Below are 15730 nucleotides of genomic sequence, written 5' to 3'. Positions count from 1 at the left end.
TTAGATGCTATAACTTTACAGATGATAGAAGCATTGATATTATACATTTTGAATGTAAAGCAAGACCTCTGCCTTTATAGGTCAAACAGAGACTGAGGATGAAGTTAAAGAAGAAAGTCTGTAATGATGTTTTATATTAAAACTCTAAGATACTAGTGTATCAGGCAATTCTTGCGTTGCTACGAAGAAATATCTAAGACTGGGTAATTTATAAAGAAAAGAGGTTTAAGTGGCTCACGGTTCTGCAGGCTTTAGAGAAAGTATAGTGCCAGTAACCTCTCAGCCTCTAGAGAGGCCCCAGGAAGCTTACAGTCATGGCAGAAAGTGAAGGGGAGCAGGCATGTCACATAGAAAAAGCAGAAGAAAGAGACAGTGGGGGCAGGAGGGGTCACAGGCTTTTAAATGACCAGATCTCACGTGAACTCAGAACGGGAGCTCACTTTCCACCAAGTGGATGGCCCAAGCCATTCATGAGGGATCCGCTCCCACAATCCAATCACTTCCCATCTGTCCCCACCTCCAACACTGGGGTTCACCATTCAACATGAGATTTGGGGATTTGGGTTGGAACAAATATCCAGACTATATCAAACTGCTTAGTCAAAAACCATAAGAAGTAAGCACATAGGTAAACAATAAATTGGGTATATATTTGTAATATAGAAGGCAGAGTGTTAATGTTTATATAAAGAGATCTTAAGAAAAAGACTCCAAATCTCAATGGGAGGATAAACAAAAAATCCAAATGAACAATGGTCACCCAAAAGAAATACAAATGGTACTTGTTCAGCTTCACAAATTTAAAAGTGAAAGATAAAATATCCGTAGGATGCCAAGATTAGCATATTACATTGGCAGTGATTTCAAACATTTAAAAACTTCATTCTGAGTTATTTTACTTAGGGTAAGGGCCTCCAGTTCCATTCAGGTTCCTGCACAAGACATGATTTTATTCTTTTTCATAGCTGAGTAGTATTTCATGGTGTGTGTGTATGTGTATGTGTTTGTGTGTGTGTAGAACATTTTCTTTATCTAATCATTCATTGATGGACACTTAGGTTGATTTCATATCACTTAGGTTGATTTCATATCACTGATATTGTGAACAATGCTCTGATAAACCTAAAACTGCAGATATCTTTTCGACATAATGATTTCTTTTCCTTTGGGTAGATATCCAGTAATACAATTGCTGGATCAAATGGTATTTTTATTTTCTATTCAATTATTTCAGAAATCTCCATACTGTTTTCATAATTATTAATTAAAATAATCAATTGGCTAATTATTAATTAAAATAATCAATTAGAGTTTAAAAAGCTTCATGGAAAGAAGAGAGTGTAAAATGAGCTTTCTCTTTCTTTACAAGTGGGAATGAAAGATAGTAGAATCTTTGCACTTGGAAACTTGTATGACAAAAGTTCTAAAGTTATCTATTTTCTCTAATACCAAAATTTCATCTCTGGGAATGTATCCTATGTGGATTAATTCTAAATGTATGCAAATAGGAAATTGAAACAATGTTTGTGGTAGTACATTCTTATGCAGTTGTTGGCCATGGAGACCCCCTTTGAGTGCTGACAGAACAGAAACCCCCAATTCAAGGCAGAGCCTGACCTATAGCACTTAGGATCCATCAGTCGCTGGCACTGAAGCCTTGCCTGGCAGGTGACCAGAGCTTGCCTACTTCCTGCCCACTGTCACCATGACCACCGTACATTCTATACCACAGCTGCCACTATCTCCTCCAGAGCAAGAGAAAAAGAACCACCCAGCCCCACAATAGAGCCATCAGGTTTCCATGTTCAGGTCACAGCTAAATTCTGTGAGACTAACCAATGTTTCTTGAGATTACTGAGACTAAATTCCTCCTCACAGTAATTGCCAAAACTGTAAGACCATCCCATCATCCATACTCACCTGTTGGCCCTGTGATGCACTGAGCATTCTCTTCCCCAGTGCACCCTTCCATGCCTCCTTTGTTTTCCAAATCTTTTCATCAAGACTTTGGAACATCCACACATAACTGGAAACTCCTCCATAGCTCCAGCCTCTAACTTCCACTAAGACTGACTCTCTGTGAGTCTACACTGCTGCTCCTGCATTTTATCCAATAGAATTTGGCCTTTTTCCCACATCTTATGGATTCTGGATTGAAATGTGTAAGTGGGACAAGGTCATCTCTTTCTGGTCTAGATCCTCACCCCTACACCTGATAGAGAAGCTCTCAGGTTTGGTATGTGTCCTCTTTACCCCTTCTCACTGTTCTCATCTTCTAGCCCTTGTAAACTACACCTCATTCACTGACATCTTTGTTCCTGGCTTACCACATTCCTCTCTGCCTCAACTCTATCTGTAGCACCAACCTGAGCATTATGTCAATACCTTGGCCTCTCAGATACTCGCCTCCTCTCCCATGCTTCCTCTTTCTCCCAAGTTGCCCACTGGAACTCTCCATGAGCTCTGGAATCAATGGGTTCGGATCCTGATTTTGCCATTTACTATATAGGTGATCTTCAACTTATTTCTTAACTTCTCTGATTCCCAGTTTTTTCATCTGTAAAAGAATGTACACATGGTTCCTGCCTCACAGGAAAGCCACTGGTTCTTACTGTCTCAGCATGCATGGAGAGGTTATTTAAAATATGATTTTTTATCTTATTTCCTTGCTAAGAACTTAATAATTCTATAAAATAATTGTTGTTATAGGCCTAAAATCATAGCCTATGAACATAGTATCATGTTCTTCTCTTGAGATATAAAGTTTTCTATACCTTATCTAGAAGAATAACTTTAAAGTGGTACATTCTTAAATTATTGATAAAAACTTTCAAACCATACAAATAGACAAAAGTTAACAAATAAAAACTTCTTCCACTAACTGCCCTCAAGACTTTGTTCCCCAACATAAAGGTAACACTTCAATAGTTTTCTTGTTTTGTAAATTCCTTTAAAAACATCACAGATTTTTTTAAAGAAAAATGAAGTAGCCAACTGTCAAGCCATCCAGATTACAATGCACTAAACATAAAGCCAAAAGACCGGGCAAACAGCAGCTGTTTATGGCACAGGTTCTGAATTTCAAGGACCATGTAAACACTTGGCAGCCAAGTGGATGCCAATTTGTTTCAGTTGTGCAGGTTAATAAACAATCCCAAAATGAATTCATTTGCTCAAGACAGTATGCATTGGTGATCTGGGCTGTCCTCACCCAGGTAGATCTGCTGGTCTGACCTGGGATTTTTCATGTGGTGGCCACCATCAAGAAGGGTGACTGGTACGAGATGATCCAAGATGGCCTTGCTCACATGTCTGATGTTGGTGCTGGCCATGGGTGGGGCCTCTCACCCCACATCATTTCCCATCCTCAAGACTAGCCTTGACTTCTACACATTGCAGGACCAGGACAGCAAGGCAGTGAGAGCAGAAGCTACAAGGCTTCATGAGGCTGAGGCTCAGAAGTCACACCATATCTGGCCGGGTGCGGTGGCTCACGCCTGTAATCCCAGCACTCTGGGAGGCTGAGGAGGGAGGATCACGAGGTCAGGAGTTGGAGACCAGCCTGGCCAATATAGGGAAACCCCATCTCTACTAAGAATACAAAAATTAGCCAGGCATGGTGACGGGTGCCTGTAGTCCCAGTTACTCGGGAGGTTGAGGCAGAAGAATCACTTGAACCTGGAGGGCGGAGGTTGCGGTTAGCAGAGATCGTGCCACTACACTCCAGCCTGGGCCACAGAGTGAGACTCCATCTCAAAAAAGTAAAAATAAAAAGAAGACACACCATATCTATAGAGTTCTATTCATCAAAACAAGCTACAAGTCCAGACCAGATCCAACAGAAAAAAAACAAAACAAACAAAAAAAAACTCTTCTTCTGAATGACAGATACAGCAGAGTCACATTGCAAAGGAATGTATCAGCGACAATGATAGAAATTGTTGTGGCCATTATTGAAAACAATCTATCTCAGTAACATTTCTTGCAGTAATGTTTTTAAAAGCGTAAAATAAAATGCATAGAATTACAAAGGCAACCAATTTCATAAAGTAACCAAAAATTACAATTCTCAAAATATTTCCAAAAATAAAACTTTTGATATACTGATATAAGCTCTTTATTTTAACCATTATGAAAACAATATCTTGGCCGGGCGCGGTGGCTCAAGCCTGTAATCCCAGCACTTTGGGAGGCCGAGGCGGGCGGATCACAAGGTCAGGAGATCGAGACCATCCTGGCTAACACGGTGAAACCCCGTCTCTACTAAAAAATACAAAAAACTAGCCGGGCGAGGTGGCGGACGCCTGTAGTCCCAGCTCCTCGGGAGGCTGAGGCAGGAGAATGGCGTGAACCCGGGAGGCGGAGCTTGCAGTGAGCTGAGATCCGGCCACTGCACTCCAGCCTGGGCGGAAGAGCGAGACTCCGTCTCAAAAAAAAAAAAAAAAAAAAAAAAAGAAAACAATATCTAGCATAGATCCTTATCACTGCTGTAATTTCAAATTAGTAATGAGCACTGAGATATTTTGAGATACCTGAGACAACTGTAATGTAGGTTTTTTTTTTACATTGGTGACAAGTTCACAGATAGTGCTAACACTACTGCAATTTGTTTCTTTCAATTCATAGTTGAAGCAAATGCACAGTTTTAGTCCGAGATTAAAGTAAATAGACATATACGTTTTTTTTTTCCTTTCAGTGCATGATCTCCTGATGTCTAAAAATCCAGGAGAAGTAGCCTGCTCATATGTGTATGTGACACTCTATGTATCTACGCTAATAAATATAATCTGAGTATGCCTAACTTTTGCATGTGCAAGATGTTTACTCAAACTATTCATTCCCACAGTCAACATATTGTTTGGATGTTCATGACATGTCAGGCTCTGCTTGTCTCATATCCAAACATGTGTGGATAGAGGCAAAGTCCTTGCTCTTGCAGAGCATACATTTTAGCTAGTGTTATCTTATAATGAATAGATGAATTGCTCCTGCTGTTATATCTATTTCAAGATCAGTTACAGCAGAGTTTTTTTCTTTTTGTACTGTAAACAGATGCCTTGCACATTACCTAGCACAAAGCCTGGTGCATTTGGCAGATGCTAGATACGTATTTCTTGCATGAATGAAGAGATACTTTTTATACCATAGTATTAATAATACTAAAACTTTCAGAAAGCACTGTTGAGGCTCTTTTTTCTCTCCCTAAGTAGAAGAATTCAAATTATTTTGGGGAGATGCCTCAATCAGCAGTAAAAGCAAATGAGATAAAATATACCAAGTGTTAAAAGTGTATCTGGGCAGAGATGTTTCCATGAATACCCTGTGATTAAGTATAATGTAAGCATACCCTTTAATGATGTTTATGTGTGAAAATATATCCAAGGAGATTATGTAAATGGGTGATGTGAGTACAGTGCTAGCCATGAAGCCAATTTTAAAATCACTCTTGAATGTAAGACTGCACCTGTTAAAACAGTAATTTTCTGTACGGCAGTTTCTATGTTTACCATAAAATAGCAGTAGCTTGATCTTTGATAGAAGATGAAATTGAGTTTTCATCCTAAGAGGCAATAAATAGTAACATGCTCATTCTCAGCAAGTCCCTCGATTGACCTCATTACTACACACTATTTCTAGGGAGTAATAATAGGAATATTTTTTATTAATCTTGCTTTTTCTCTCATAAGTGAGTAAAGCATATTTTCCTGTGTACAGTCTCACCCACAATTCTGTACTGTAGTTTAAAGCTTGACAACTTTGCAAAATAACTGGAGAAAACATGTATGAGACTAAAGTAATCAGCCTCAGTTAACTAAAGTACGCAGTAAATCCCATCATTTAATTCAGACTTGATTGTCCTCCCTACTGACCCTTTTCTTTTTTCCAATCTATTTGCCTTCTCTTAGATTATCCTTTCTACCCCTCCTAGATTCCTTGGTTCATCACACTATTTAAACCCTTGATAGCACAATGCATGGAATTTTGCCACTGTCTTCCCACCAGCCATATATTAGAAATTTCTCGATTTTGATTTAATCCTGAATTTGAACACCTTCCTTCCTGCTCTTTTTTGAACAGTGAAATTGCATAAGGAGATATATATATACACATATGGATATATACACAGATATAAAACAATCTAGAATATGACTTCTACACATATTTGAGCTCTAAGTTTTGCTGAACCTTCAGTGTCTCTCGGAAGACATTCCTTTTCCCATTCTCCCCAGCACATATTCTGAACTTTCATCACGTTCATCAAACCCACTATGCTATACTTCCCCATGTTATATTCAGCATTTAAACATGCCTTCTAAGTCATAAACATGATGAGAATCATTAATCAATAACTCCTTTCATATCCCTGTCTTAGCCTTTTTAAGAGTTTACCTTCTTTACCTCCACCCATTAGATATCCCAGGATGAAAATGATGTTGCTCCCCTTCAAAGCAAATCCCTTCACTTAGGGTATAGATTTACAAGATCTTCAGGCTTTTTCTGGGAACTTCCTCCATTAAAGATTCTCTTTTTTCCGTATCTTCAATCTCTTTCTCTCCATGGGAAGTTTTCCCTTAGCCCATAAGCAAAATGAGTCTCTCCTCAAAATTAGTGAACAAAAGCAAATACAAGACAAAATGAATAACAATCAAGGAAACAAAAACAAAGTAACAGTCAGAAGAAATAAAACCTTAGAGCATCTTGGTGTTCAGCAGCCTGCCGTAAACTAACTCCTGCCCCATGTTCCCTGCTATTGCACTCAAACTACTCTCATTGATATAACCCACACATTCCCGATATCCAACTTCTGTCCCCCTTTCAGTCCTCATTTTTCTTAACTTGTCTGTTACATGGGATACTATTAATCACTCTTGTTCACCCAAGGTCCCCTCCCACCTTGTTAGCTGACATGCTCATATTAGCCTCTTTGGCTTCTATACTACCACTCTCGTCTCTCCTTCTCATTCTCTTTCTCACTTATTAAATGTTGTTACACCCCATTTCCTCCTCTTTTCTCTTCCCTTAAGTCCATGATCCCACTTAAGCCCATGGTTTCAACTCTGACTTAATACTGAGAGGTTCCAAATAAGTTTTTCTCATTCACACCTTTCTCTTGGGCTTCTCACAGCTTACCTTAAAGTGGATATCAGATAGAAACCTCAATGTCAACACATCCTAAATGGAATGTATTATCTTCCTTCTCATTCCAATACACACGCTATATTTCTAAATTGTCCTTGTACCTCATGTCTTCCTCTCTTACCCACAAGCAAGGGAGAGCACATCAGAAATCTAAACATCTCTTTCATCTGTTTGCCTCTGCTTCCATTCCCAATCAGCTCTCTGCCTGCTTGTTTCTAAAATATGTCTCATCTTTTTAACCACTCCTGCTATTGCTTTAGTTCAAGCCCCATCATCTTTTGCTTGGATGAGACATACATGAGCACCTCAGTTCTGATAGGTGTAATTCCTGGTCTCATTATTGCTATTCTCTCACACTATATCCTACCCAGGAGTCCTTTCGAGTTACTTGATTTTCAAGTTCTCATAAACCTTTCCCCTGTACATTAACATATGGTTCTGTCTGCCTGGTATCACCTTCCCTTTATACCCACTACTTGGTCCTTGAAGAATGACATATTTTTTCTTCTAGGCTCACTTAAAACATTACCTTTTTGTTAGGTAGAATTAGGTACCTAAGGTATAGAAAATCATTTTTATACATGACTATTATGGACCTCTCATTGATTTTATATTTGTCACCTCTACAAAGCTCTGAACAAAAGGAGAGAAGTCATGTCTTAATAATATTCTCTTCCCAATGCATAACCCAGTGCCTGGAGCATATCAGACACTCACATTGTCTTGAATAAAGGAAGAAAGAAAAAAAAATAGAAGAAAATAATTTGGAGGCAGTACCGTAGCATATATGAACTCATTTGCTTGTTTCACAAATAATGGCAGCATCAACATGGTCTCTAACACAGAAAGAAACTGAAGAGAAAGTAGGATTTTATAACAGAGCACCTCTTTATGTATTACCATAGTCCCCAAAGTCTAGATATTATCTGAGTTGGGGCAATCAATCCTTTAGGAACAAAATGATTAAAAGCTGAATACATAATTTTCAAATTGTTTCCTCAAGATATTGAGCACTGATACAGCTACTATGCTTATAATAAAGATCTTGGTTTCTATTACATTAAAAAGGAAATGAGGATTATTGCTCTTCAAAAATGAAGAAAGTGAGGAAGAAAACAATTAATGAATGCAGTTAGGTTTATGAGAAATTTAGAGCTCATGACTGTAACTCTACTTCTTTCCCTCTCACTCCAAAAAGTGTCGCAAAATACACGCGACAGTGAGGTTAATTTTTTCATTCAGTCAAATTTATAAATGCATAAACCATTCACAAATTTTAATACTTTATTATCAGTAGTATTTTGCTTGTGATATATCTTTCCACTGATTACAATGGAAATGGAACTATGTGTCTTAACAGTAAAGTTGGAAACCATTTCACTAGACTATTGATTGATCCAACAAACCTCATTCCTTTACTGGCAACCTTTAAAAACATCATCAAAATAATCTCTATGATTAGGTGCTTAGTTACATTTATATTCTTGCCACTGACAAATGGATAGTTCTCAAAAGTGTATTTCTAAAAAAAAATGGCTTAATGCAGTGTAGTATTTTGAATTGGATTCCGGAATAACAAAAACTATATCAGTGAAAAATCTATGGAAATTTGACCAAAGCCTGCAGGTTGGATAGTAGTAGAATACCAATGTTAAATTTTTAGTTCTGAGAAATGGTTATGTAAACAGTTAACATTAGAGAAAGCTTGATGAGGTGCATGTGGGATGTCTCTGTAGTATCCTTGCAACTCTTCTGCCAATCTAACATTATTTCAAAAAAATTTCAATGTTGCCTTAGTCTTAAAGAGATGTTTTTATGAAATTATTCTTACTGTGAAAAAGCAGGTTAACAGGTTCTCATACTCACTACATATTTATCATCTGAAAATATGCACAAGGTACAAAGAAGAACCCAGAGTAGTGGATTCCCAGACCAGCGTCACAGTTTTAAATCAGTAAATGTGAGTTTACAGTTGTTCCAATGTTACTACCTGGCCATTGCAGGAAAAGGGAATGAAGTGTCAGGAGATAAAATTGATTTTTACTCCTTCTGCTAGATAATAATGTCTAACATCTATCTTACTTTTAAGATCAAGGCCAGGAACTAAGACACAGCCTGGAGGGAAAAAAATCAAAATCAATATTATGCATTATATCCTAGCCACATATGATTCATGCTGAAATTAATACTATAGATACAGGTCAGAGCTAGTAATATCAATTTAGAATTACTTTTCAAGATAAGAGTTTATGATCATTTCTATGTGCCAAGGTTACATTTCTCGCTTCCTGAGAGAGCTCTGCTACATTAAAAAGTGTGTGTGTGTGCGCGCGCGTGTGTGTATGTGTGTGTGTGTAGCAAGGGGTGGGCGATGTACTAGATATTAGACCAAAAACGTGAAAAATGGTTTTGTTTCATTACTACCTTCTCATAACTGACTATGCACAGATAGTGATGGTCAGAATCTCTAAAGGACACATCAGCAGAATTAGGTATTCATACATGCATTAAACACCTACTGTGTATTTAGAGAGCGATATTAAAAGGAAAGAAATATAATATTGCTGAGTACAAAAATGTACAGAGCGGTAGACTGAAATAATGATCTATTTTTCTTTCCTTTGTATAACACATAATTCTCTCTGACATTAGTGGGATTTAAGAATGAATAGGGAATGAAAAATGTACTTTATTTCCATTTATGCCCTATCCTTAGCAGAATCTGCCCAGTTTAAATGCAGTTGCATGATGCAGAGCCTTAATGTGGGCATTCAGGCATCAGGAAATATGAGGAACGCTTGTGTCAGGGTCTACATCTCAAAATGATATGAGTCTTCTCAGTATGCTTGCATTTTAGATGGGCAATGATATAAGGATAATGTTCAGAGTGAGGTTGAGAATTTTTGAACACTAAATGTGCCTTTTATATTCAAAGAAAAAAAACATGAAACCCATTCTAGGTATCACAAGTTTGTAAACTTCCAGAAATATGACTACTTACTTTGAAAGGATTATAATGTAAACCTAAAATTCTTAGTAGCAAGTGCTAACCTCACTGAGTACTTATTCCATGAGAGGCACAATGGGAAGGACTCAGGTACCTTTCTCCAATAATATTATGCTGTAAAAGCCATTATTAGCATGCCCGTTAGTTATATGGTGTCTTAGTGAGGTAAAGTGAATAACTCAACGTTAAACAACTAGTAAGCGGACCCGTAATTCAAACTAGGGCAGTCTGAGTCTGCAGTCCACACTTATAATCTTCCCCTTGGAATCATGGTGCCTTTTTGGTTCAATAATTAAATTATAACCCCAGAATTTCTTTGGCTCTAAAATAATAAACAAAATTGTTCTCACTACTTGAATAGAGCTTTTTAAATTCCTACAAAAGACACATTTTTACATTGTCTTTTTTTCTGGTTATTTGACTTCCCTTAGTAAAGACGTTTTTATTTCACAGTATTAAAAAAAAAAAAAGTAAATGCTTCAGTTGTAACGGGGGTGAAGAGACAGAAGAAAATTTGTGTTGCAATTGGAAGAAGTTTCAGAGATGAATGGCACAAAAAGAGACAAACAAAGGCATGCAGATTACATTGGCTGGTCTGCATAATTTGGTGAAGCCTAAAAATGCAGTGTCCCTATTGCAAATAGTACATGTAGAGGGCAGGACAAAATGGCCCTTGGGGCCATAGAGAACAATGGATATCTTATGGGGCAAAGCTCATGATATGAGAAAGCCCGACAGAAAGAGAGGAAGTATGAATAAGAATGCCTGCCTGACAACGCTAGGATTGGCCCTGGCATACACATAGCAATGTTCAAAAATGCAAAAAAAAGAAGTTCCATATCCTGAAGCTGGGCATGAATACCTTCTCCCACTACATGCAAAATTAGGATCTTCTATATGGTCAGTGGTGCCTCCAGTGAGGAGCTCGTGTGAACTTTGGGGTGTTCATTTACTGTACACCAAGATGGCAGTGAGAGGAATCCCACTCCGCACTGTGCCTGACCACGAGGAGGGGGCCAAGCTGACTTCCAAGGAGGAAGAGATTTTAATCAGAAAGTAATCAAAGAAGTCTCAGGAGAAATGTATGAAAGGTAAAAAGAAAAAAAAAACGCCTTCTGGAGAAGCAGTTCTGGCAAGGGCAAGCGTCTGTGAGCATTGCCTCCAGGGCTGGCCATTACGGTCCAGGTGATAACTGCATGTGACAGAGGTTGAAAAAGCCTTATGAACCCTCTTCTTTCCCACCCTAGCTCATGTGATACAGATGAATCCTATTCAATAAATATTAATTATAATTATAAGACTGTTCTGAATCCCTGAGAAATGATTGCAGAAAGTTGAAGTCTTTGCCACTTAACTTAGAAAACCTTTTTCTTCCACAAACGAAGTGTAGTCAGCTGGTGCTTTGGACTGAATGTTTGCATCTCTCCTAAAATTCATATGTTGAAACCCTAATCTCCAGTGTGATGGTACTTGGAGGTGGGATCTTTGGGAGATATATAGGTCATGAGAGTGGAACCCTCAAGCTCGGATTAGTGCCCTTATAAGAAGGCACAGGAGAGGGTTTGCTTCCTCTCTTTGTTCTCCACCATATGAGGACACAAGAAGAAAACAGCCATCTGCCCACCAGAAAGCAGACCCCCAGCAGACACAAGAGCTGCCAGCACTTTGCTTTTGGACTTCTTAGCCTCCAGAACTGTGAAAATAGAAGTTTGTTGTTTAAGCTACACAGTCTATGGTATTCGGTTATAATAACCCAAACAGAGGAAGACAGCAGGCAACTGGAACTATCGTTGCCCACATTTCCAGTGTGGCCACAGCTATCATTTTGAATGCTATTAATAATACCCCTTAGCATGCTTAAAGAAAACAAGTGAAAACAGGTCCCTTCCCCTTTAAGGTAAGTGTCCTTCCTCAAAAATGTTTTCAGTTCTCTCATATGCTATGTGACATTTTATATGACAAGAACCTCAGAAAGGGGCTGAAGAAAAGGGAAAATGTACCCTCTACAGGCAAGCAATCAGTTGAGAATGATTCTAATCCTACATTGACCCACTCTGTCTCAACGCTGTTATTTATAGCAGCATTTGGTTGAAATACCCCGGGCTGCTTCTCTTTCTGTGAATCCGGTAGTGAGAAGTGCTTTATAGAGAGGCTCCCAAGCACTTCAGCTCTGGCTGGGAAATCTGCACAAACAGCTCCAACTGGTGTCAAAGCCCCCATCTGGGTACACAGCGTGGATACATCATCTGCTTATCTGCCCAGTCCGGATGTGAATGTGTAGAATTTGGTACACACGTGTCAGCTTTTCTTCTCCGAGAGGAAAGAGAGCCTGTGGGGAGAGACAGAGAAAGAAAGAGTGTGTGTGCACGCGCATGTGTGTGTGTAGTGTGACTGTGTGTTTGTAGGAATGGATGAAACAAAATCCTCGTCAGTTTTTTCTGACTTTTTTTTTTATTGCATCCAAGCGGTCTTGCTTTTTCTTATGCTATTCTGATGACGAACCTATCACTTCTTTAACATGGTGCTGTGCTGTTGCTCGTATGATTTCAATAATGGCCAAGTGGAGCACATGTTGCACGTAAATTCCACTTCCATGAAATTGGATCCCATGATTATGAAGAAAAATGAAAAATGGCTTTCAGAATCACACACAAGGGTTCAAATCCTGAGCCCTTCTTGTTCTCAATCATTCAACAACACTGAGTCCTACCACGTGTTGGGCACGGAAAAGACATGGCTGTGCAAGCCTCACCCACTTACGTTGTGATGGGAAAAACAGACAACACCTAAGTAAGGAGCCTGAGGTTTGAGGTGGAGTCAAGTGCGATGGAGAAAAGTAAACTAAGGCAACGGGTGACCGGAGAAGGCTGGCTGAGAAGATGACACTGAAGCAGAGACTGGAAGAGAAGGCAGAGCTCTGAGGGAACACAGAGCTCTGAGGAAAGGCTGTGCTGGGCAGAGCAAATGTTAAGGTCAAGGTGCAGAAATGGAGGTTCCTGCTGAGCAGGAGGAAAGAGGTCTGTGTGGATGAGTAGACAGAGCAAGAAAGGTGCACAGGAGAATAAGTCACCTCAGTAAGTCACCTCCCTGGAGCTTTAGTTTTCCACTAAATACAGAAAAAATAATAGTGTATAATTTCAGAGAGGGGGTTCTAGCTTAAAGGCTAGAGTAAAACTTTCTGAGGAGCTTATTACATGTGTACTAATCCGTTCTCACATTGAATCTGGTAATATAAAGAACTACTTGACACTGGGTAATTTATGAAGAAAAGAGGTTAAGGGCAGGGCGCAGTGGCTCATGCCTGTAATCCCAGCACTTTGGGAGGCCAAGGTGGGTGGATCACCTGAGGTCAGGAGCCTAAGTCCAGCCTGACCAATATGGCGAAACCCTGTCTCTACTGCAAGTACAAAAATTAGCCAGGCGTGGTGGTGCACGTCTGTAATCTCAGCTACTTGGGAGTCTGAGACAGGGGAATCGCTTGAACCTGGGAAGCAGAGGTTGCAGTGAGCCAAGATCGTGCCACTGTACTCCAGCCTAGACAACAGAGCAAGACTCCGTCTCAAAACAAACAAACAAATAAAGAAAAAATAAAAGAAAAGAGGTCTCATTGACTCACTGTTCCATAAGCTAACAAGAAGAATGTTGGGAGGCCTCAGGAAATTTTAATCATGGCAAAACTTGAAGGGGAAGCAAGCGTGTCTTTCCATGGCAGAGCAGGAGAGAGAGGAGAGTGAGGCAGGAAGTGACAAACATTTTTAAACCATTAGCTCTTATGAGAACTCTATCACGAGAGAACACTACAGGAATGGTGCTAAACCATTAGAAACCACCCCCATGATCCATCACCTCCCATCAGGCCCTGCCTTCAACATGTGAGGATTACAATTCCACATGAGATCCAGGGCGGGCACACAGAGTCAAACCATATCAACATGTCTGGCTCGAAATTGGTGAGCTTGTTATTTGTTATTCTCCATGTTCTCCCCCTTTCTCTTCAAGCTTCTGTGCCCAGCTCTATGCCCTGGGAACCTGACCACAATGAGTTATCCCTTCCAGGCTCCCCTGCAGGGCTGATCAGAGGCCGGGAACAGAGAGGTTGGGGTATTTCCTTCCCACTTCCTTTCCACTTCCTTCCTGCTTTGGTGCCATTTTTCTGGCGAGTAGCTGCATTTTCCCAAGAATACAGTCTCCTACAGGAAGTCCTTCCTCCTGGGGTCTTGGATGCTGTTTTCTTCCCTGCTCATTCCACTTTATTGAGGGCAATTGCTTTCCACAGTTGCTTGTCACTGGGTATAGCACCATTCCTCTGACCACACCTCTGTAGATGGTACTATCATTAAAGATTCTTAATTTGAACAATTTGGCAAAAATTCTAATTAACATATGTGTTACCTTACATATTTTTTTTATAATGAGAACACTTAAAATCTACTCTCAGTGATTTTCAAGTATGAAATAGTTGTTATGAAGTGTAGTCACCACATTGTACAATAGATCTGTCTGTCTTTCTTACAAAAGTATACCCATGACTTTATTTAGGGCCCACCAGGATAATCCAAGATTAACTTTTTTTCTCTCAAAATCCTTAACTTAATCACATCTTATATAAGGTGATATTCTCAGGTTCCAAGGACTAGGATACAGACTTGTTGGTCCTAGGCTTCACCATGTAACCCACTACACATGCATCCTTTGTTGTTCTATTTTTGACAGCTCTAATATTGCACAACCTGTCTCTCATTTTCTCACTTTGGCCTTTGTATCTTTCCTCACATTTTAATCTTTTTTCCCCATCTGAATCAAGATGGTAGGATGCCTTTGTCCATTTCTTCTTCAGTTTCTTTGAAGCTGAGCAGCCCCTCCACATAACCCAAAGAAGAACGCTATTTGCTTAGTCCAAATTAGTTTTGACCAGCAATATAAAAGTTACTCAAGCCATTTGCAAAATTTTCTGGGGGGAAAAAAAAGAGCCCACAGGAAAATTGGTTCAATTTATCTCCTCAAGAATTAAACACATGGAGGTGGAGGGACTCCGTGACATAAGTTTACATTGTTACCTATGAAAAGCAACATATGTTCAACTCACCTTAACAATATTTAATCTTGATCTTTGGCATGGGCCATATTCATGTAATGTCCTAGAGATGTATTTATTAGAACATAAATTTCATCATAACGAAGTGTCACATATTTCATTATAATGAAGAAAGAATTCTCCTCAATGTCTGTACTTCTGTTTGAAGTACCTGTCTAATAGTCCTCATTTATTTTCAGCCATACACTGAGAAACCCAGGTGCTAGGGTAGCATGAAAAGAGTAAAATCTGGCTTTTAGCATTTCTCCTGAAAATAAGAGAATCAGTTTAGTTATGAACTTTTCTGGTCCTCAGTTCTCTATTCAATTAAATGATAAAGAGAGTAGAATCTATCTACCCTTCTCTCAAATAAAAAGCTTTTACTCCATTCTGACCTCAATTTGAATGCTTTTCCTCAAACTGACAAATGATGCTTTTCTTGAGAGAAAAATGCTTTTATAAAAACTCAAAATATTAAATTGTACCGATATTGATATTATTAAAAAGCA

The 15730-nt window shown here is 39.1% G+C and overlaps 1 long non-coding RNA gene across 1 annotated transcript; it reads right to left on the bottom strand.

Annotated features, from left to right (window-relative positions):
* Positions 1-2407: 2407 nt before the first annotated feature.
* Positions 2408-15317, bottom strand: LOC117071144. Its single transcript, XR_004432156.1, has 3 exons — positions 15234-15317; positions 6391-6599; positions 2408-2557 (listed from the first exon to the last, which is right to left on the bottom strand). It is a non-coding gene; the product is annotated as an uncharacterized LOC117071144 (long non-coding RNA).
* Positions 15318-15730: the final 413 nt, after the last annotated feature.

This window comes from Trachypithecus francoisi, unplaced genomic scaffold (genome assembly GCF_009764315.1).
Source record: "Trachypithecus francoisi isolate TF-2019V2 unplaced genomic scaffold, Tfra_2.0 Lachesis_group3, whole genome shotgun sequence".
NCBI classification, from domain to species: Eukaryota; Metazoa; Chordata; class Mammalia; order Primates; family Cercopithecidae; genus Trachypithecus; species Trachypithecus francoisi.
This window is presented reverse-complemented; position numbering and strand designations above follow the sequence as displayed.